This window comes from Stegostoma tigrinum, chromosome 13, assembly GCF_030684315.1.
Source record: "Stegostoma tigrinum isolate sSteTig4 chromosome 13, sSteTig4.hap1, whole genome shotgun sequence".
NCBI lineage: Eukaryota > Metazoa > Chordata > Chondrichthyes > Orectolobiformes > Stegostomatidae > Stegostoma > Stegostoma tigrinum.
The window spans coordinates 18,965,526-18,989,032 of record NC_081366.1 but is presented as its reverse complement, the minus strand read 5'-3'; the positions used below and the strand labels follow the sequence as shown (position 1 = coordinate 18,989,032).

The window sequence follows — 23,507 nt, the reverse complement described above, 5'->3', positions numbered from 1 at the left end:
CTTCCAGAGAGACAACTCTCTCTGGGACTCCCTTGTCCACTCCACACTCCCCCCCAACCCTATCTCACCCAGCACTTTCCCCTGCAAATGCAGGAAGTGCTATACCTGCTCCCACACCTCCTCCCTCACCCACATCCCAGGCCCCAAGATGACCTCCCACATCAAGCAGATGTTCACTTGCACATTCGCCAATGTGGTATACTGCATCCGCTGTACCTGTTGTGGCTTCCTCTATATTGGAGAAACCAGGCAGACTTGGGGACCGCTTTGCAGAACACCTACGCTCGGTTCGCAATAAACAACTGCACCTCCCAGTCGCAAACTATTTCAACTCCCCCTCCCACTCCTTAGATGACATGTCCATCATGGGCCTCCTGCTGTGCCACAATGATGCCACCCGAAGGTTGCAGGAACGGCAAATCATATTCCACTTGGGAACGCTGAAGCCCAAAGGTATCAGTGTGGATTTCACAAGCTTCAAAATCTCCCCTCCCCCTACTGCATCCCAAAACCAGCCCAGCTTGTCCCCGCCTCCCTAACCTATTCTTTCTCTCTCCTATCCCCTCCTCCCACCTCAAGCCGCACCTCCCTTCCCTATCTACTAACCTCATCCCGCCCCCTTGACCTGTCCATCCTCCCCAGACTGACCTATCCCCTCCCTACCACCCCACATAGAACACAGAACATTACAGAACAGTACAGGCCCTTCGGCCTTCGATGTTGCGCCAACCTGTAATCCTTACTTCTCCTCTATCCATCTTTGATCCGCCTCCCCCTCTCTCCCTATTTATTTTAGAACCCTCTCCCCATCCCCCTTTTCTGTTGAAGGGTCTAGGCCCGAAATGTCAGCTTTTGTGCTCCTGAGATGCTGCTTGGCCTGCTGTGTTCATCCAGCTCCACACTTTGTTGTCTCGGATTCTCCAGCATCTGTAATTCCCATTATCTCTGTATTCCTGAGATAACTGGATGTGTTGCTGGTAGTTGCTGGTGCAACCTGAAGTGTGGCATCATAGTGATGAAGAGTCCAGCAAGTGGATTGGAGTGGGCCACAAAGATTCTTCGAGGCTGGCATGCAGCAGGTGCCAATCATGCCCTGAGATATTGATGCTCGGTTTACAATGTGGAGGTCACTTAGACCAAGCAGGTGCTCAGTCTGGTTGCTTTGTTGAATTTATCCATAGGTGAGCTGGTTTGATCAGCTTGGAGATGAATACTAATAAGGTTAGTTGGACTGTTAACATGACATTCAACAAGCAGTAATCACTCTCAATTGATCATTTGCTCACTGCCTGGTGAGAATCTCACCACAGTACAGGTGAAAAGCACAAAAGAAAGAAAATGGAATTAGGCTTTGCTGGACAACCCATCCAATTCTATCACAAATCTCAATATAATGCACATTATTCAGACCTCTATAAGATTTCACTTCTTGTCTCAACAAACAGAGATCACATCTGCTAACTCAGGAGCTTGTTAAAATCCTGTGGCACTATCTTGAAGAACAGCAAGTGTGTTACTCCCAATGTCTTAGACAATATTTTATCCCTCAATATACAATGAAGCAAAGAACAGATTATCTTGTCATTGCCACATTGTTGTTTGCGTGGGTTTGCCATGTGCATATTTGTCACCGTCTTTCCTTTGTTAGAGCAGTGACTAACTCCGAAATTACTGATCATTGGTTGTTGAATAATTGAGATCCTCCAGTGATTGTAAAAAAAACACCATAAAGGTGCAAGTCTTATTTTTCACATCCAAACCAGATTGCACCATGAGCTGTGTGGATCAAGGGATAAAGTTGCTTGTTCAGTTATATCCCTGAGCTCTAAGAAAGCACTCCCCGTTGTAATTTTGTTACAATTCACTCCCAGATCAAGATCTTCATGGTCTCCAAGTGACGGTGCCAATCCTCCTCACTGTCATACGACAAAGTTGTGTAGTATAGACTTGTGCCTAGTGGGAACTGTATCTGAGGGTGCCCACACCTTCATTTTTAACATCTTTATAGCCATCTGTCAGTACTCAATTTGAATGTGTGAACTGTGGATAGAAGTCAGCAGTGTCAATGAAAGCAAAATCTCTGTTCTTCTGACATCTCTGACTGCATTTTCATGGCGAAGAGGAAGGGCTAGTGGCAGGCTGAAAAGGGTAGGCATTTGTCAATTCCAAACCTCATTCTCAAGGTTTCTAACATCCAACAAAGCTGAGTGTGTGGATCGGTTCAGTTTATAGTATCACACTCGCATTCATCAGTTAAGCATATTCAAGAACCCTACCAGTTTTTTCAAGATCTTGTGGTTTGTGGTACCCTCGAGCTTTTGTGAACAATAGACTGTATGAAAGGTAAGTTCAAAAAGGCCAATAGCACACCAACCCCCAAGTCTCCTCACGATATCCATGTTGTTCAGTCAATGTACGCATTCTTTGCAGAATCATTGAATGACCTGCAGTGCCAACTATGTGTTTAAAAAGCTTTAGAAATGACCATCCATCCACAGAAAATTCCTTCGAAGTCCAATAAAAAAAGTACAATCATCCCTCGTTTAAAAGAAATATCAATATCAGAAACTGCAAGCACTTGAAACTTCCAGCTTTTTTTCTTTCACTTTTATTCATTCATAGGTATTGGAATCATGGGTAGGACAGCATTTATTTTCCACAAATAACTGCGTGAATAAAATTTTGAAATCGACAGAGCTGTTAATCAGGTACTGTTTTCCCTGAAAAATAGCTGTTTGGTTGTTGGTGTAGGGGCATAGTGTGAACTGAAAGGTATGATGAAAGCATGCAGGTTGAGTGATATAGGGTGGCACACAGGTTATTGTAGGAGTCATGAGGTTGCATGAATTTGGCAGGACTGAAAATGTGGGGTGTTAGAGGATGTGAGGGGTGAGGGCTGGAGAGTATTACTTTGTTTATATCTAGAAATCTAGGGTTAAGGTTCAAATCACCAAGACAGGCCTCTTATACAACCTTAGCAGGGAAGCTGACGTTTTGGGCCCAGACCCTTCATCAGAAATGGAAGAGGGGAAGGAGGTTTTGAAATAAATAGGGAGAGAGGGGGAGGCGGATCAAAGGTGGGCAGAGGAAAAGATAGGTGGAGAGGTTGCCTACCCTGAAGAAGTTACCCTCCTCCCTCCAGACAAACCTCAGGGGATCTCTCTCTCTCGCTGCAACTCTCTTGTGATCTCTTTGGCCCTGAAGCTGCTCGACCATATCCTGAAGACTTGTCTGTGTCCTCCGCCTATCTTCTCCTCTATCCATCTTTGATCCACCTCCACCCCCCTCCCTATTTATTTCAGAACCCCCTTCCCCTCCCCCATTTCTGATGAAAGGTCTGGGCCCGAAACAGCAGCCTTCCTGCTCCTAAGATGCTGCTTGGCCTGCTGTGTTCATCCAGCTCCACACCTTGCTATCTCGGATTCTCCAGCATCTGCAGTTCCTATTATCTCTGACACAACTTTAGCCCTACTGCGAAGCTTCTTCTAAGGATGCCTACTCTGAAGAAGTTACCCTCTTCCCTCCAGACAAACCTCAGGGGATCTCTCTCCAACTACAACTCTCTCTTAATCTCTTCGGACCTGAAACTGTTCAACTATGTCCTGAAGACTTGTCTGTCTCCTCTCCACCTATCTTCTCCTCTATCCATCCTCAATCCGCCTCCCCCTCTCTCCCTAAGAGATTACGAGAGAGTTGCAGTAGAAGAGAGATTCCCCTGAGGTTTGTACGGAGACAGGAGGGGAACTTCTTCAGGGTAGGCATCCTCACCACCTATCGTCTCCTCTGTCCATCTTCGATCCGCCTCTCCCTATTTATTTCAGAACCCCCTTCCCCTCTTCCATGTCTGATGAAGGGTCTCGGCCTGAAAAGTCAGCTTTCCTGCTTTTAAGATGCTGTTTGGTCTGCCGTGCTCATCCAGCTCCACACCTTGTTATCTCGGATTCTCCAGCATCTGCAGTTCCCATTATCTCTTTTATATGACGTTTATGTGCACTCAGCAGCCCTTGTGACTGTCACTAAACACTTTCTGGGGATACTGGGCTACATTCCAGCACATACCCACTTACCGTGAATGAAATCATGCTGCTGGAACTATAATTTCGTGGGGCAGGTGCGAAAAAAACGGGGAATTTTCTTAACCTTTCTATTTTCTTCCAGGATGTAACTCCAGTCGATCAGCTCCATAATGTTAAATAAATACTCATTTGTCTGTATGAGAAAGCTCTAAAATATCTTTTACAGCAGGAAACAATGTCATGATCATCAGGTGAAGTTAGTTCTGGCTGTTCCAAAACTATGAAAATACCCCTTCTATTAAAAGGATTTTATTCCTTCCAAATAATCAACTCTTCTTCACTGCCTATTCCCAAAACAATAAGCCCTTACTCTGTGATTTTGCTCTCCAGATCTAGACTCTTCCACATTGAGAAATAACCTGTGCTCACGTAACTTGTCAAGTCCCCTAAAAATCTTACATATTTCAGTAAGTTTCCCAAAATGCATAAGAACCATTCCATACCAACGATCAACTGAGTGAATCTTCTCCAGGCTGCCTCCAGTGCACGTATATCCATCCTTAGGTAAAAGTACCAAATCTATTCGCAGTATTTCAGCTGTGGTCTGACCTGTGTCTTTGTGCAATTTTAGCAAGACCTTCCTATTTTATATTCCATTCCATTACTTCAAAGGCCAACACTGTATTTTGTTATAAAGCGGAGGTTGACCCTCTGAGAACTAAAGCCGAAACACCCAAACAGAAGCATCTCGCCCAATAATCTGTAAAAGAGTGTGAAATATGTAATCAGCTCTTTGACAATTTCTAGTGGTTAAACAAAACAAATCCCTGACAACAAGGAACAATTTATTCATCTAACAGCGAATGAGTTAACAAACTACTAACAAACAGAATAAACTCCTTCTTATTATTAACTATTCTTGAATAAAACAGAATTCTAATAGTATGTTGTTCCAATAAATATAAGTCCCACTTACAAACATTTTTAAAAAATGAATCTCTTGAAATAACAGCCAGGTTATTTGTCTTCCAGAATGCTCTGTTCCTTCTCTGTCAAATATTCTGTAAGTAATACCTTCTCCGTCAATTCTTCTGAGAGGAATATTAATTAGTTGTGCCACTGTAATATTTGTTCTTTTGATGGTGCTTTCTCTAAAATTAGAGAAGACTGTGAAAGCCAGCAATTCTCTCTTGAGATCGGAGAGCTGTTAAATCTGGCAGATGGCAGTTAGCTCTCCTGTCTTCTTTTATATTACCATCTTGTTTTATACCCTTGATGATATATCAATTTCTCACACTTGGATTGGCCGTGTATTATCAAAACCATCAGATTTAAATTTATTTGTTTTTTGGTATCTAAGTGCCTGGTTCAAATTGATCGGATAAATTCAACATTTATTGTCTGGGTAACAATACAAAACTGCTTGGCCTGCTAACTGTATGGCCTTTTGATAAAAATGTTTCAATTCGGGTGCTCTCTGTGGACTTGCAAAACTTCAAGCTGCTCAAATATATCCTTTTTAAACCTCTAAGCATAGAAAGAGCACATCATCTTTTAAAGGAACCTCACAATACTTTCCCTGCCCAGCCCCAGCATTTTACAAACACCAAACTCTAACTTCTTGCCTCCCAATCCACAAGCACTCTACACAACTTCACAACAATGTACCTTTATTATGATCCATTGATGCTAGCTTTTTGTGATCCAGTTATGAGGGACCACAAGTCCTGCTGACCTACAGGTTTGTGCAGTCTCTTCCAATGGGAATAAAATTAATTATCTTCCCAAAGTGCATAATCCTACAGTACATTCCAACAGTACATTCAATCTGCCAAGTTTTTGTCCATTCACTTAGTCTGACTAGTGGTTGTGAGCTGCCTTCTTAAACTGCTGAAGTTCATGTAATGTCAGTACACCCACAGAGTTGTCAGAAGTGGGATGCCAGGCGTTTGATTCACTGACAGTGAAGGAACTGGGAGAAAATTCCAAGTCAGGATGGTGCAACCACAGGAGGGCAGCTTACAGACAGTAGTTATTCCATGCATTGATATTATTGCCCTTCTAGGTGATAGAGTTTGCAGATTTGAAAGGTGCTGTTAAAGAAGCCGTTGTGAGTTGCTGAACACATCGCTTTGATGGCCCACAGCTGTGGTGCACTAGTGACATGGGGAGTAAGTGTTTAAAATTGTGAGTGGTTCCAATTCAGCAAGCTTTTTGATCTTAGATGGTGTCAAGAATTTCAAGATCACACAACCAGGTCTATGAAGACTGTTCTATCACACTTCTGACACATCCCTTACAGATAGTGAACAGCTATTAGGGAGACATGAGGTGAGTTACTCACCACAGAATTTCTAATCACTAGCATTTTTTTTTGTAGTCACAGCATTTAAATGGCTAGTTCTATACAATTTTAAGTCATTGACAAAACAATTATTTTAAAAAATGGTAAAGATTGACAATGGGGGCATCACTGATGGTAATGCCTTTGAATGTTAATGGAGACAGCTTGACTGCACATGGACATTGCCTGGCACTTTTGTAGAACATATATCACTGCCACTGATCTAAATGGTGTTGAAGTCTTGCTACAGATGGATATGGGCTGCTTCATTATTTGAGGAGTCATAAATGCTGCTGATGAATGAACATCCCTTCTGACCTTATGGTGGAAAGATGGTCATTGATGAAGCACTTGAAGGTTATTGGGAATACGTCACTATCTTCAGGAACTCCCAATGGTATGACCTGCAATTAAGATGATTGAACTCCAGCAAGCACACGTTCCTTCGTGCTGGCTATGATCCCAAGCAGTGGAGAATGTTCCACCTGATTCCAATTGATTTGAGTTTGGTTTAAGCTCCTTGATTCACCACCTAATTAGGTGCTGCCTTGATGTCATGGGCAGGTGTTCTTATTCTTACCTCTTGAGTTTGGCTCATTTGTCTACATTTACACAAACATTGCAATAAAGTTAGGAGCTGAATGTACTTGGGTAGGCCAAAACTGAGTGTAAGTGAGCAGGCTATTGCTGAGCTAGTACCAGGTTATAACATTATCAAAAACACCCGCATTTTGTGGACAAGACATACCAAAGGCAATTTTCAGTGTTGTAACTGCACTCACAACTTTTGAGTAGGGGAATGACTAGTTTGGGAGCACATGTCTTCCATACCATTGCTGGATTGTTGTCAATATCCATCATCTTTGGAGTGTTTTCAGTCGTCTTTTTGATATCACGTGGAATGATTCAAATTGCCTGAAGAATGACATCCGTGATGTTGGGGATCTCAAGTAGAAGCCAAGATAGATCATCCACTCAATATTTCTGGATAAAGCAATTTGAAATGGCTTCCAGCCTTGACTTTTGGACTGAGGTGCTGGGCTCCCCCATCATTGAGGATGGTGGTATTTGTGTAATCTCCTTCTCCAATGAGTTGTTAAATTGCTTCACCCCACCCATCGCATTATTAGTTATATTGGCCATATAGCAAAGCTCAGATCTGATCCAGTGTTTGATGGTTAGCTTAATTCTGTCTATCACACACTGCTTCTTCTGCATAGTATGCTAGTGGTAGTTCTACAGGCTGTAGCTTTATCAGGTTGAATGATATTTTCAGGCATACTTGGTGCTGCTACTGGCATATTCTCTTACACTCTTTGTTCCATCAGTGTTGATCGCTGACAAGATAGTGTAGGATTATACCAGGTTATGAGGTAATGGTTTGTGGTTGAATACATTTTAGTTTCCAGCTCCAAGGAGCAAAATTCTTTCATGTCTATTCTTACTAATCCCTGGCCCGAGCCTGTTATTGAAAAACAAGAAAAGTACAGTAATATGTTCTCTAATTGTCCATCATTTGTATACAAGTCAAACTGCGGTCGATTATTACCAAACATCACAGAGACGATATATTAAAGAATGCCAATGAATAGTGCTTTTCCATTTGTTTGACTTAAAATAACATACAATGCAAAACCAACTACTATTATAAGGTGGAGTGCAAAGACTTATTCTTGCTCTGTTACTTACAAACCCAAGCACTAAAGCAACCACTGACAAAGGGAGTCTTATTCATACTCCCATTTATAGTTACTATTTACATCTGTCAGTCGAGTGACTTGTCTGTAAATACAAAAATAAATCATTATTTTGAAATTGCTAAACTAAAGAAGAACAGCTTTCAGAAATGCAGATTATTACAACAGTGATCTCATTGGCAACAAATTTTAGTACAATGTGAAGACATGAAGAATTCTCAAGTGAACAGAGTAGAGATTTACTGGTGCCGTAGAAGCCATTACAGCATTGGTATTGATCTCATTGTGATCTCATGAATGATTAAAAAGGCAGGGGTACAAAAATTTGCAAGCTGCCTATTTTTATCTGCAGTCTGTAGAAATTCTAATTAACTTTAACTAATCACAGAATCATCACAACTGTAAAAGTAGAGTTAAAATAAAATTACTTTACGTTTCAAAACTCCATATGGTGGCCATTTCTCATGGAAAGAAACAATAAAACTGCATTCCTAAACCATTACACAGTGCAAATAAATTGAATCTTTTATAAACATCAAGTCTGTAAGTGGGAGATGCTTCAAATACAATATGTTGAAAATCGAAGTCACCTTCATAAAAATACCTAGCTGAAATCCAGGGCCATTGACAACTTGTAAGCGGAAGAGCTTTTGCTACGGGAGCCATATTAGTATTTTTCTGAGTATGATTTCAATAACTGCTAATAACATCATGAAAAGTACAAATACTGACTCCCCACTTCACAAATTTCATACTCCGAAGCCTGTTAATTCTTGTCCCTTTCATTCACCCTGCCTTTTAAAGTGGTAAATGACTTTATATTGTTACTGTACCCTGACGCATTAGCCTCTGAGGAATTTAATTTTCATTTGACAGTGCTGTACATAGAAAGATCGATATAATTAATCAAAATGTCATAAAGTGATATTTTCCAGAAGTGACAAAATATCTGCTGGTTGTGATTTTAACTACGGACATGCCTATCTGACAGTTGTCAACAGGAAGAGACAGAAAACGAGGTTGTTTACACCTCTACTAGCTGAAAAAGTCTCAGTGATCAGAAACCTGAGTATGGTGTTTAGCATTCTTTTGTGCTTCATATTACCACATTTCTGAGAAAAGGTTATGTTTGTTAAAGTTTATCACTGCATTCATTTTTATTTCTGGAGTTCACTCACCGCTTTCATGCAGCAATAGCGAGATAGAGGATACTTCTCTTGGGTAAGGCAGGGACTACTCCTCTACCTTGACACACCCTGTAAAAGAAATCATACAAGATAGCGAATGTAGACATATCTCAACCCATACACTCATTATTCCCTTCTGTTCTCACTCATTCACATTAAACCTGGTAAGTTTTGGAATGTTAATTTCATCTACATTAGCAACATATGTTGAAGCAGAATGAAACAAAGATCATACTATTGAATTCTAAGGGAAATTCAAACTAAAATATAATTGAAAAAGAAATATTCATATCTACAGTCATTAGATAATTGGACAATGTAGCTCCTTCAACTCCGGAATGAAGAATGTAGTTTTTTACAGGAGTTAAGCTCATGTTTTCAGGAAGTTGTGGGAGCTTTCCCCAGACCCCTGGCTAATATTGATCTCTCAGGCGACATCACTAAACACATTATCTGGACATCCCCAAATTTGCTATTTGTTAGACTTTGCTGCAGGCAAATTGACTGTAATGTTTCCTGCACTGCAGCAGCAACTTGAGTACTTCAAGTGTTTTCAGACATTCTGAGATCATGAAAGCTTCTATATAAATGAAATTCTATGTTTATTTTTCTTTCCATCTTCCATCATCATTTTTGAATTATCGTCGAATTGACTTCCACATCTCACCATGCTACTTCACACGGTAGAAGTGAAGGGTAATTACTGGTCCATCGTTTTATCTTTTCAACCCATCAAGATGAGAATAATTTGTTAGCAAATGATAACTCAGTGAGATATTGTCCTGCTGTATATACCTTCTAAATTGTTTTTGGGTTACATGAGGATAAAATTTCTATGTACATTACACATTGGCACATTCCACATTACTAAACTGGACTTTGATACTCTAATTATAATGATATGACATTTAAAGATTACAATTTTTAAGGTCATATTGTGTCTTACTTCCTGAGATCTGTCACTTTAATTGACAGGGAGTCAAGTCAAACTTTCAATAATGATGCAGTTTATTTTGCCAATTAATTATGAACAACAAATAATACATTCATATCTCAGTACAAATGTGGGTACTGGTGTTCATCTGGATGTTATAAAATAGAAATTTTCAAGTCATGCACTAAATGAGACAAATAATAAAGGATTTGTAGTAAACTCTATAAACAAAGAATTTTAAATAAAAAGGTATTTATATGGTTTCTTTATTGCAACTAATGAAAATGTTTCTATATTTTGACCATTGTTGCTTCTTTTGTCAGTGAAGAAATCATATAAATATCCTGTTATTAAACATTAATTGTTTATAGTGTTTATGATAAGGGTTTCAAATTGTAGCAACCATGAAAGGAGCTTCAACTGATATTTGTAAAAGGAGTTGTCAGAATAAAGATGGGCTAACTAGCTAAAGCTTCTTTGTGCAAGATGTTTGAGATTTAGTACTGTTGCCCTGTTGCATAAGTTCAATATAAGACATGACCCAGGGCATACTTCTATGGTTCATTTGATTGGAGAAATCAACATTGAGCAGTAAACACACAGCCAGTTATACACATGGCCCACCATAAAATTATTGACAATAATATAATCATATGTAAATAGCCAAATTCAGGGAGAACACAGTCTGAAAACCATACTATGAGTGCGAAGACTATACAGAGGTTATCCTAATAAAGCTCTGAGGAAGGATCACCAGACACAAAATGTTAGCTCTGATTTCTCTTCACAGAGACTGGCAGATCTGCTGAGGATTTTCCAGCAACTTCTGTTTTTGTTTCTGATTTGCAGCATCTGCAGTTCTTTTGGTTTTTATCTTAATTAAGTATTTGCTGTAAATTGAACTGTTTGCTGTAATTAGTGCATTAGAAGTATAGATAGTGCAAAATAAATAAATGTTGACATAAATTTTAAAGTAAGTGATGAAGAAGGGTTTTTTTTCCTCAACTGATGAATTTCCACAAGCAAATAGCCAAGAATATACTGCTCATCACTTTAACATTTAGTATGTTTAATTTGAAAGCATTCCTAACTCCATAGGTGGTCGTCTATTTCTTCATCTTATACACTAAGAACAAATTTGCTTTCAGTTGTAAAGCTAAGAATAATTTTATTTCTGACCAATGCAAATAAGATGTTAACCAACAGCATTAATAAACCCTACTATATCTATCTTTTCAACGCTTTTCTAATACTGAACAGGGCAGCCATGATGAAATTGCATGATAGGTGAATATGAGCTTCCATTAAAATGTAGAAGAATGGCATTATTTAATTGTGTTCCATCAACAAAATAAACAAATAAAATAAAAGTTCCTAAAAAAAAAGACTGCTATGAATAATTACATGTAAAGTCTTTACTTCTTTCTTTGAATCTTCTGTAAGCATTGACGGTCCTAGCGGGGCACTGACTTGTCAAAGTTGCTGAGTCGAATGTTGATAAGGAACGAGGAGAATCATGCTGGACGTGTGTGCTCAGTTGCTTTACTGAAGCCTAACCATAAATAATGTTCTGCTCTCATGAAAACTAATGCAATGCTTACTGTAAACAGTGCAACCAGCATTTTCTGCAGGCAATTATTGACGGCACGGTGGCTCAGTGGTTAGCACTGCTGCCTTACAGCGTCAGGGACTTAGGTTTGATTCCACCCTTGGGTAATGCCTGTGTGGAGTTTGCAAGTTTTCCCCTTGTCTGTGTAGGTTGCCTCCAGGTGCTCAAGTTTCCTCTCACGGTCCAAAGAAGTGCAGGTGAACTGGAATGGCTGTGCTAAATTGTCCATAGCATCCAGTGATATGCAGGTTAGGTAGATTAGCTGTGGGCAATGCAGGGCTACGGAGCTAGGATAGGAGGGTAGCTCTGGGTGAGATGCTCCTCAGTGGTTTGGTATGGACTCGATGGGCTGAATGGCCTGCTTTTCCACAAAGCAGGGACTCTATGTTCTACAGATCTAATCCAATCCAAATTCTAACAATTTAACATACAATTATCAAAGCATTAATTAAACAATTTATTAGGGCGCTCTGTTGCCTAAAATAACCAATTTGTTATAAACAAGTCAATGTAAAAATAAATTACAAAACTACCACCAGACATTCACTATCAATAATCATATTTACAAATTGAGAAATCAGTGCTGTTTATGTAAGGCAGTTGGATAAAGGTGGGATTTTAAAAGAAGAAACATGATTGTCCTGTTACTTACAGATCAGAAACTAATTGATGCACAGGAGATGGTACACTCTCAACAAAGATACTCTTGGTTGCATATGCTGCATATTGATGTGGATTTACTGAGCAACGGTAAGATCAACTGCAATTATGAACTTGACTCTAGTTTGTACTTTTATTCTGCAGTCAATGATGGATGATCTTGTCGCCTTCTTGAATTGATGAAAATAAAAATGTATCAAAGAGATCACGAATGTCCGCATCATGCAGACTTCCATATTTATCTATTTCCAAATGAACAAGCAGCAATGATAGGCTATAATGCAAACCAGGTTTGCTGGTTCAGTGACAATGATTTCCATGTTTAAAATCCTGGCAACTGTAGGATGCAGACTAGAATCACTGATCACACCAATTTCCAGCACACAGTGATTTGCAAGTGGATTTAGATCAAGGGACTTGCCAGAAACAGGGTGTGACACTTATGAGTTTCTTCTGATTTGAATAAAATGACAATCTTGACCTCCAACCACTCATTTCTGCCTCAGGAAAAGTACAAGATACATTGTAGTGTGCTCAGACTTCAGTGAAGTTCCCAATTCATTTTGGTTCAAGACAGGACACCTCAAGTTGTTCAGGTCCCAGGTGACGGGATGAATTAGCTCCACTTCTTCATTCATCCATCCCTTGATTGGTTGCATAATTTACAAGTACCCTGTGCCTTTTGGACACCTCACTCAAACACTGCATCCTGAGCTTATGTTTTAAAATTTAACTAGGCTTTTTTATTAAGTTAACAAAGAGTGAGTTTATTAATTACTGAATGTAAGAAGTATACATACACAAAGGCTAGAAATAAAAAGCAAGTCCAAAAAGATACGAGTTAAATAAAAGATACATCGTCAGTCTCTGAATCCTTAAATAAAAATGGATAGTTGAACATTGCAATCGTTGCAACTGAGGTTATAAGGATCAGTAACATCTGCAGTTGAACAGTCAGTTTCACGATCATTCATTTTGCAGATTGGTTGAGACTCTGTAGTGCCAATTTCTTTCATCTATAATTGAATTCCAGCATTCAGGGTGAGTGAATATCCTTTTCTTATCATTGTTACCTTTTATCTGGTGCCACCTAGCTGAATCCCAGCATTCAGAGTAAGAGAGAGATCTTTACTTGCGACATTGTGGTAACTGGGAGATAGTTTTTCGTACATGATCCTCCGATCACACTAGCAATCAAACTCAGGCTGGTATGCAAGAGAACATTCAGTCCCACTTTGCTGAACCATTAGAGTTGTAACAGGATTTTTAATTCGTGTCCTTGTGCATCATTCAAGAGGGAAAAATACAAATGTGTCAACAGAATGGGACATAATTTGCATACCATTGAGAAGGATCATCAACCCCTTGTCCCCTTTGCAGTTACAATACATGACAGGAAACAATCTGTTTTGACTTGCCACTTTTCACCTTTGATTGTTTCTTGCTCAGAATTCCCCATCCATCCACAGGCATGACATTCCAGGATCTCTCTCTTCAGACAGCCACAAAACCTACATTTATAGCCACTTATATATGTATCACGCCCAGCCCGTTTAAAGAAAAAAATATTTTGGAGCTACAAGATAAAACTGTCTATTATACTCTGAGGGTCCAGCTCATCGGCCTATTAGGAGGGGAAAAATAGGCTACCTATGCCGAGTGAAAATAACCCTAGCTACAATAGACATTAGCATACCCGCTGGCTCCACATTCATATTCCAGCTACACAAAAAGATGCTGTGGTTCGTTTGCTCACTGAGTTGATTCATTAGTTCGCAGACATTTCATCACCCTGCTGGGTAACATCAGTGCAGCCTCTAATGAAGCACTGTTGTGTTTTCTTGCAACATGTTTAAGCTCTGGGGTTCACTGGGTTTGATCATCTCATTTCCAGTTTGCCTTTGCAGTGGTGTACATATAGGTTTAGTTTTATGTGTTTGTTGATAGCCTTCTTGGTGGACTACAAACCTACTCAAGAGCCTGACACAGAAAGACATCCACAGGTAATGCCCTGTCAGGTGGGAGTTCATCTGTTGCTTTTCAATGTTTTCTTTTCTACATTTCACTTCTCTCTTAAGTGTTGTAACAAAGCAACACCACCACTTCTAAGTTCCCCTTCAAGCAATATACCATCCAGACTTGGAACTATAGCACTTTTTCTTCACTGCTGCTGGATCAATATCTTGAAACTAATTTCTTAACAACACCATTCATTTACCTGTACGCCATAGGCTGTACTAATTAAAGGAGGAAACTCATTCTGAATGATAACTTGGATGACCAGTAAATGGTTCCCAGGGTGCCAAGTCACATCATTGTTTTTTTTAATCTTCTAAAATTATAGAAAACCATATGTTAACAGGAAAAGATTTAACACACAAACCCTACGTAGCCTACAAAATCTCATTCTACAGTTATCTGCCAATTTTGTTAAGCTACCATAAGATACTACATTCAGTAGTTACGTTCCAAATAGTTAGTTGATTATAAAGAACTGGAGTATTGCTAAAAAAACCTCCTGATGCTGCTTGGCCTGCTGTGTTCATCCAGCCTCACATTTTATTATCCTTATTTTTATTGATGCTTTTCATCTTGCACTCATTATGGCAATTTATAAAGGATTCCAAAGCTAAAGGGAAACAGCATTTATACTGTTTAAGAAGAGGGGGTTAGCAGTAATGCCATACAAATTAGAATCATTGGTTCTTAGAGTCATACAGTACACCATGGAAACAGTCCGTTCCATCCAATTCGTCCACACCAACCAGATTTTCTGAATAAATCGAGTCCACATTTGTCAGCATTGGTCCCTTATCCCTCTCAACTTTTCCTGTTCATATAGCCATCCAGATACCTTTCAAAAGTCTTACAAGGAAAGGGTGAAGGACTTGAGGCTGTTTTTGTTCGAGAGAAGAAGGTTGAGAGGTGGCTTCATTGAGACATATAAAATAATCAGAAGGTTAGATAGGGTGGATAGGGAGAGACTTTTCCTAGGATGGTGACGGCGAGCACGAGGGGGCATAGCTTTAAATTGAGGGGTGAAAGATATAGGATAGATGTCAGAGGTAGTTTCTTTACTCAGACAATAGTAAGGGAATGGAACGCTTTGCCTGCAACGGTAGTAGATTCGCCAACTTTAGGTACATTTAAGTCATCATTGGACAAGCATATGGATGTACATGAAATAGTGTAGGTTAGATGGGCTTCAGATTGGTATGACAGGTCGGCACAACATCGAGGGCCGAAGGGCCTGTACAGTGCTGTAATGTTCTATGTTCTATGTAAATATTTTAATTGTATCAGCCTCCATCTCTCTTCTGGCATTTCATGCCACAACACACCACCTTCTGCATGAAAACGTTGCCCCTTAGGTCCCTTTAAAATCTTTCCCCTCTCACCTTAAACCTACACCCTCTAATTTTGCACTCCCTAAGTCTATTCACCCCACTTATGCTCCTCATGGTTCTATAAGTCTGTATAAGGTCATCCCTCAGCCTCCAATGCACCAACCTATTCAGCCTGTCCCTATAGCTCAAACACTGAAACCCTAGCAACATCCTTCTAAATCTTTTGAGCCCTTTCAAGTTTCAAAGTATCCTTCCTCTATCAGGGAGACCAGAATTGCATGCAGTATTCCAAAAGTGGTGTAACCACCGTCTTGTACAACTGCAACATGACCTCCCAATTCCTGTACTCAATGCACTGACCAATAAAGGTAAACATGCAAAACACCTTCTTCCAAAAATCTGTCTACCCTTGACTCCACCTTCAATGAACTATAAACCTGCACTTCAAGGTCTCTTTATTCAGCAACACTTGCCACAACCTTACCATTAAGTATATAAGTCCTGTCCTGATTTGCCTTTCCAAGATGCAGGATTTCACATTTATCTAAATTAAGCTCCATCTGCCTCTCCTCAGCCCATTGGCCCATCTGAACAAGATCCCCTTGTATACTGAGGTAACCTTCTTTGCTGTCCACTACACCTTCAATTTTGGACGAAAACGCACCAGTTAATGAAATATTACCTGCCAATCTCAGATAAACTTTAGAGCGTGGAAAACGGACTGCAATTAGTAAAGCAATTTACCCAAGAAATACATCAGATAATGATTGCTTCAATTGTGTTGAGTTATATGAGTTATAATTGTGTGTTCTTCTTCTCTCTGCCTGAAAAGAATAGGAACCACTTGTATTAACACATGTAGCTTCTAGTACACACGTGTGCCGTACTGTGAGCCCAACTGACAAACCTAAGTTGGTTATCAGCACAATTATTGACACACTCATGATATTTAGCAAATTCTGTCCAATTTCAGACTTACATCAAATGTTGGTTGCTATGTTGTGTTTCTTCTACTCACCCTGTTTCAATGCAACAAAACAAGTGACAGTCATTCTCTAGTTCATTTACCAGAGCAATATGCTGAGAAATTAGAGTCAATCTGACTTTCTTAAACTTTAAACAAAGCTTGGCAATTAACTGTCAGTCATTATTAACTTGCACATACTTCATGACAACACTTCCATCAGTCAGAGTCCATTTGCCAACCAGTCATCAGCCTCATAACTATAAATGCTGTTTTCCTTTTACCTCATTTGTTGTGAATTTCCTGTGACACCAGAGAATCCTTGTTCTGCCTCGGGTATTCAAAGCTACTTCTAAATATTTTTATTGAATCCTGAGCTCATAATGTTATTACACTGCAATGATTACATTAAAAAGATGAATGATCTCCTTCATAATCAACAGAAGGTAAGTAATCCAAACAAAACATTAACTGTATCACAATTAAAATTAAGTATCAATTGCAGATAGGTCAATTCTTCTACAACACTGACCCACTAGCTGAAATAGTGCTGTTTATTCATTCAACACATAAGTATATTACTGTCAAACCTACTTAAGTGGAATTTTGAAGCCCAGTTACAGAAGGCAACTCACTTGTATGCAAATCTTTCCAGGAGCCATCCTGAATTCCCAAATCAAATTACACCAACTGCAATACAATTTCATTAATTTGTAAGCAAGTTGTTTTTCAGCAAATTCTATTTGTATGCAACAAAATCATTTTCCCATCTGCATCTCTTGTTTTGTAAATCCACCCTCATTATCCACATTCCTTTTTCTTATCCATTTAACACGGAAGATAGAACCAGGGTTTTCTCGCGTACGCAGACTTTCCCTGTTAACAACACACCCTGTACAATTACGAAAATCTTTTTCATAATGAGTTTCATTCACTTTTTGTCTGTATTTGTCACTGTATCCCATGTGATTTAATTAATTTCTTTCATTGAAAGTGATTGGAAATTGTGCACAAATTGGTTCGAAAGTGTCAATATTTATTTGATGTCTATTTAGGATGAATACACAATCTCAGAAGTGTTACAGCACAGAGGGAAGCCATTCTGCTGATTGTGACTGTGCTGGTTCATTTAATGAGCAGCATTATGGAGTTCCCATCTCCATCTTTCACTGTCAAATCCTTGCTCATTATTCTTATTCATATAATCATCCAATGCTGTCTTGAATGTTTCAACTGAACTTGTCTCCACCACACTTCCAGGCAATCCATTCCATACCCGAACGACTCAATGAGTGAAAATATTCTTCCTCACTTCACCCTTGCATATCTCATTCAGTCCATGCCCCCTCATTTTTGTTTCTTTTAAAAGCAGGAATAGTTTCTCGCTGTCTACTCTATCCAGCCCACTCATGAATTTGAAAACTTCTGTCAGATCTGTTCTTAGCTTTCTTCTCTCCAACGAAAACTGTCCCAGTTTCTTCAATCTTCCATCACAACTGAAGTTCCTCATCCCTGAAACTCTTTCTGGTAAACCAGTTCTGCACTCTCTCCAATGTGTTCTTTTCCTTCCTATAATGTGAGACCCAGAACTGTACACAATACTCCAGCTGAGGTCTAGCAAATGTCTTGTACAAGTTCAACATCACCGGCTTGATCTCGTACTCTCTGACCCATTAATAAAACCGAGAATACTGAATTAACTGTGTAAATCAATCAGTCTCCTGAATTCAGTCTTTTATGGTACTCTCATCTCTATCCTGTCTTGCCTAACTCTTATCTTTTGCGCTGTTGTAAAAACTTTCTAAGTTCCAGGCTTTAAACAACACGAAGACAGTTTGTATTCTATGTTTAAAACAAAGAATGATTTCCAGGCAATCCAACCTACACATTCAGTCAATCAGCAGCCATCAATCTGGCAATCTCTAATCCATATGACTTTTCTCACAAGATATTTCTAACCTACTTTAAAGAAAAACATATTCATAGACATATGTACCACAAAGTACATCAGATATGAAGCCATTCCACCGAACGTTGATAGTGTAAATTGGAGAACTTCAACAGATGCAATGGAAGTGTGGAAATGTGTAATCACTCACTCCACCATCTGTAAAAACTGACGATTGATCAGAGCTAGAGAATAAAACAAAGACAAATATTTTTGTAGGATTGAAAGAAAATAAATGCGGCAGCCGTTAAATGGTTATGTTACTGAACGAACATTCCAGAGGCCTAAACTAAAAATACCAAGGAAAATAATTACAAATCCTACCATGACAGTTTGAGAGCTGCACATTACATAATATATTGCACAGAAACTGCCCAGTCTAATGTATATTTAAAATAACACAACTAAGAGCAGCAGGAGTAGCAATTCAACCCCTTGAGCCTGCTCACCATTCAATACGATATTGGTTAATCTCACCTCTGCCTCAACTCCACTTTCCTGCTGGTTCTCTCCATAACCCTTCAACTCATTTTAATTGAAAATCTCACGATCTGTCTCCTCCTTAAATTTATTTTGTGTCGGTGTACACTGCATTCTGGAGTAACGGACCTTGCTTCCATCCTTTTCAACCTAACCTGCCCATCATTTTCTAAGAGTCCATTCTCCTGTGCATGTTTATCTTTCCCTTGAATGCACTGATGTTAGTCATCTCATCTAATCCTTGTGTGATATCAGGTTCAACGTTCTAACCAGTTTCTGGGTAAATAAATTCTTCCTGAATTGCCTAAAGGATCAATGAATCCCAGTAAATAATTATGGCCTCTAGTTCTCATTGGTCCAGCATCTGAAAACACCCGCATGCCTAACATCCCAAACTCAAACTGGAATCATGGCAGCAAAGTATGACACATTCTACTCTTGTTACATTGTTGGGGTTTTCAAGAGCAAATGATCAAAGTTTATTTTTCTCATTTTGAATACCAATTTCATGACTTGTACAAAATAGTTTGAGCTTGTACCTTGTGCTACAGCAGCATAGGATTTTAACATTGATCTATCATAGCCTGTTACATGATGAAAAGGTATCAGGCAAGGGGTGACTTCTTCAAGAAGAGCGCTGTACTGAGAGAGGTGCTTTAAGAAATGAAATGTCCATATAATGCCAAAGATTTCATAACATTATTCAAAGTAGGACAGACAAATTACACTGCTCAAAAATTATTCCCCAACCAAAACTACAAAAAAGAACAGATGATTTGGTCATTTATATAACTGTGATACCAGATCTTGCTCTGCATGAACTGGGTGCTGTGCTTCTTTACTTTGTAACAATGAGTACATTTCAAAAAGAAACCCTGCGCAATTCCTTGGGATATTCTGTGAATATGAAAAGTACTTTGCAAAGGCAAGTTCGTATTTTCCTTCTTGCTTCATGGGAAAGTAGGAAAGAAATGGAGAAAGAAAGCAGATATGCTGGAAGTTAGCTTACGTCCCATCCAAAGACAATGCAGTGTCACAGCAAAAATCCTTGAGTGCCATGCAAGTTTATCAGCTTTGTTTAAAGTTCCAACTGTTCTGACTCAAATAACAGTGTTTCTGCTTGAGGCTTTTTAAGTGTGTCAGTTTAGTTTGAGTGTGAATCCCATGCACAGACTTTTTAGCCTAATGATGGGATCATGGAGATGTGGAAGACTATGTTCATCTCATCCAACCAGCTGAAAATATTTTGCAAAACACAGAAGGGAAATTCTTAACCAACTAAGCCTGATGCTTATGCAAACAAACAAAGTCTTTGCAAAATCAGACTGTTCACAAAGTGAGCATTTTTTTTTGCATGGTGGCTCAGTGGTTAGCACTGCTGCCTTCTAGCACCAGCGACCCAGGTTCAATTCCACTCTCAGGCACGTGTGTGGAGTTTGCACGTTCTCCCCATGTCTGTGTGAATTTCTTCTGGATGCTCTAATTTCCTCCCTCAGTCCAGAGATGAGAAGGCTAGTTGGATTGTCTGTGCTAAATTGCCTACAGTGTCCATGGATATGCAGGCTAGGTGGATTAACCATGGGAAATGCAACGTTACAGGGATGGGATGGGTCTGGGTGGGATGCTCTTTGGAAGGTCGGTGTGGGGTCAATGGACTGAATGGCCTACTTCCACTCTGTAGGGATTCGCCATGTGGACACAATATGACTGACTACGTATTGCTATCTTGACCTCCAAGTCTGAGTTTGGTTTCATATGTAAAGATTAAATGAAAATTGTGTCAATGGGAAAGTTGTCAACATATGCCCGTTAACACAATGTGGCAGCAGGTCTATCTGGACCTGTCAGCTTGACATTGTCAGATTCTATATACTAATTGCCAACTTCTATTTTAATTAGAACATTTTTTCACTGCAAGTATCAAAACACTATTGATGAAGATAATAAAACTGAAGATGCAAGTGCAATGAGAATAGTTAATACTTCTTACACCAACAAACTCAAAGCAAAGTGATTTATTATGCAGTAAATCTTAGACAAATAAAACTAAACATCTGTTGGACTGAATTTTTAATGTTCAGCACAAATTACATAATGCATTAAATAAATACTTACTGTAGCGAAGTTGAAACCTACTTCAATAGTTCGCAGGATAAAGGGGACTGCTCTAGCTGTCTGAAGTGCCAGATTAATGAGTAGTAGCCGCTGCATTACCAAAACAGATCGCTCTGATCAAACGCTCCTCCTCTATCATGAGCTATATGAGATTTGCCCATCTGTAAACGTTCGGGAGAAAAACTTTACACCGCACCTCACAAACAGGAGTGTGTCGTTCTGTGCATTAATATGACAGTCCACTCCTGACAAGCACAAACGACCCGAGCTGCACGAAGCCTGAGTACGCGATCAGTTTTATTTTGTGAATTCTGAACAGCAACGCACATTGGACACCGAGGCAGACACTTCACCTACTGATTGCTCGTTATGCAGTGTTCGACTTCGTTACAAATCAATCCCGCACATGATGTCGCGCAAGAAAATAACTAAAGACGTGAAACATTGAACACTGAATGTCTAATAGGAGATCTGGAAGATTTACACCAGAAAAAAAAACTCGACAGCCTGCCGGCTATCACCGAGTTTCACTGGAAACGAAATACTTCATTCTGGAACTGTGCGCTGGTTTTGCTTCAATGTTACCAAGCAATTAAATAAAAACAGAAAACCGTTATGATCAAGCAGCTGAGTCAGTCAATACACTAAGTATAGAAATTATAGCGTGTCCTCGATTAACTGAGGGTCTGGCTTGTGGAGTTGATATTAATAGGATACAATGAGATTTGACAGTTCCTTAAACCAGAAACCATTTAGTATTTGTACACATCATGCTCTTTGCATGGGCTGGCACTGGAAAAGTAACATCGCTCTGTAGCCGCTCTGTAAGGAGTACAACACACACAAAACAGGATTTAAACAAAAACAAAAACATTGCCAACAGACTGAACTTAGAGGCAGGTAACAACAGATGTCAGCTCAGCTTGTTTCTTCGCTTAAGTACAGCTAAAGTAATAGTAATAACGGGATTTGCACGCCATACCTGTGTCCATAGCAACTACATATGCACGAATAACAACTTAAAATAGTCAAACTCGTGGCATTCCCACAGCATGATACCTACCTCAGTGCAGCCCGCAGTTTTAATTCTCAGTCTGCAGCCGCTGACATTCTAGAGAAATGAGCGGCTTCAGGATATATGGCCACTCTACACTTCTTCGGGGTTCTGGTAAAACCGTAAAATGTGTTCAAACCAGAAGTGGTGTTTTCTTTTTTGTTTTTTTTTAAAAAGAGAACAGGAATAAGCTGTTCTTCCCTCTGCTATCATAGAGGACTGTCTCAGCTGTTGTTAGTGTTGCTTGCACTGCCTGGTTCCCCGTAGGTTGGGGGGGGGGGGGGGGGGAGCGGAGGAAGAGAAATACGCGCTGCTCTCAGTATGAACAGAGGAGCAAGCTCTTGCCTCTGATATAGTGTTACCGCGCAGGGATTCTGCAGGCATCGGGAGGACAGTGTGACAGACAGCTGGGCTGCGCCCTCCTGCCGAGGGACAGGATGTGATGTGAATGCAGACAAATGAGAGGCAGCCCTGAACAGCAGTATCACATCCCTCATTCAAACTGATAACAGCTTCAGCTCTCTCGGTTTCACTTTCAGTCCAATCAGTGGGGCTGGCTCTGCCGGAGAGCTATGGGTTCCCACGGAGCACAGTCAGATCCACACTTCCACTTGTTTTGCTCGGAGTAGACATCGGCGTCCACCTGTTTGTTGTGTCCACTTTTCCGCTTGCTTTCTAAACAAAAAGGCTGTAGTTATGTGGGGAACGCTGTACTAAGATGTGGCATTAGCTAAATAAAAGGAATGAATCAAAATGATGAAACTTTTTTCACGTTTTCGGTAGAATACCCTTGTTGCATAGTAATCTTTCCAACGATATGGAGACTTTAGTATGTCAAGCTTGGATCATCTTCATCTGTTTGGGCTGTGCAACAGCTATTCATCTCACAGTTCCACCGGAAACACAACTTTCAACATGTCCCCAATAAAACGCAGCACCTCGTAAAACAGCTGTCCAATTAAATGGGAAGAGAAATTCTGTTTCTCCTTTACCCTCCATTAGAGGGATTTGTTGGCAAGCCAGTGTTAATTGTTCATCCTTCTGTCCTCAAGGAGGCGATAGTGAGCCACTTTCTTGACCAGTGTCATTTGTGTGATGAGGGTACACCTACCATGTTGTTTGGTAAATATTTTTGACCAGCGACAATGAAGA

At 39.8% G+C, this 23,507-nt stretch overlaps 1 protein-coding gene across 1 annotated transcript in view; it reads right to left on the bottom strand.

The window, feature by feature from the left end:
- The window catches only part of LOC125458215 (teneurin-2-like), a 2,666,206-nt gene extending 2,643,600 nt beyond the window's left edge, over positions 1 to 22,606 (bottom strand). The window contains exons 1-2 of the mRNA XM_059650601.1: positions 22,365 to 22,606; positions 9,236 to 9,313 (exon numbers count right to left, since the gene is read on the bottom strand). The gene's annotated coding sequence lies outside the window, so the exon portion shown is untranslated. The remainder of the gene's footprint in view (positions 1 to 9,235; positions 9,314 to 22,364) is intronic.
- Positions 22,607 to 23,507: the final 901 nt, after the last annotated feature.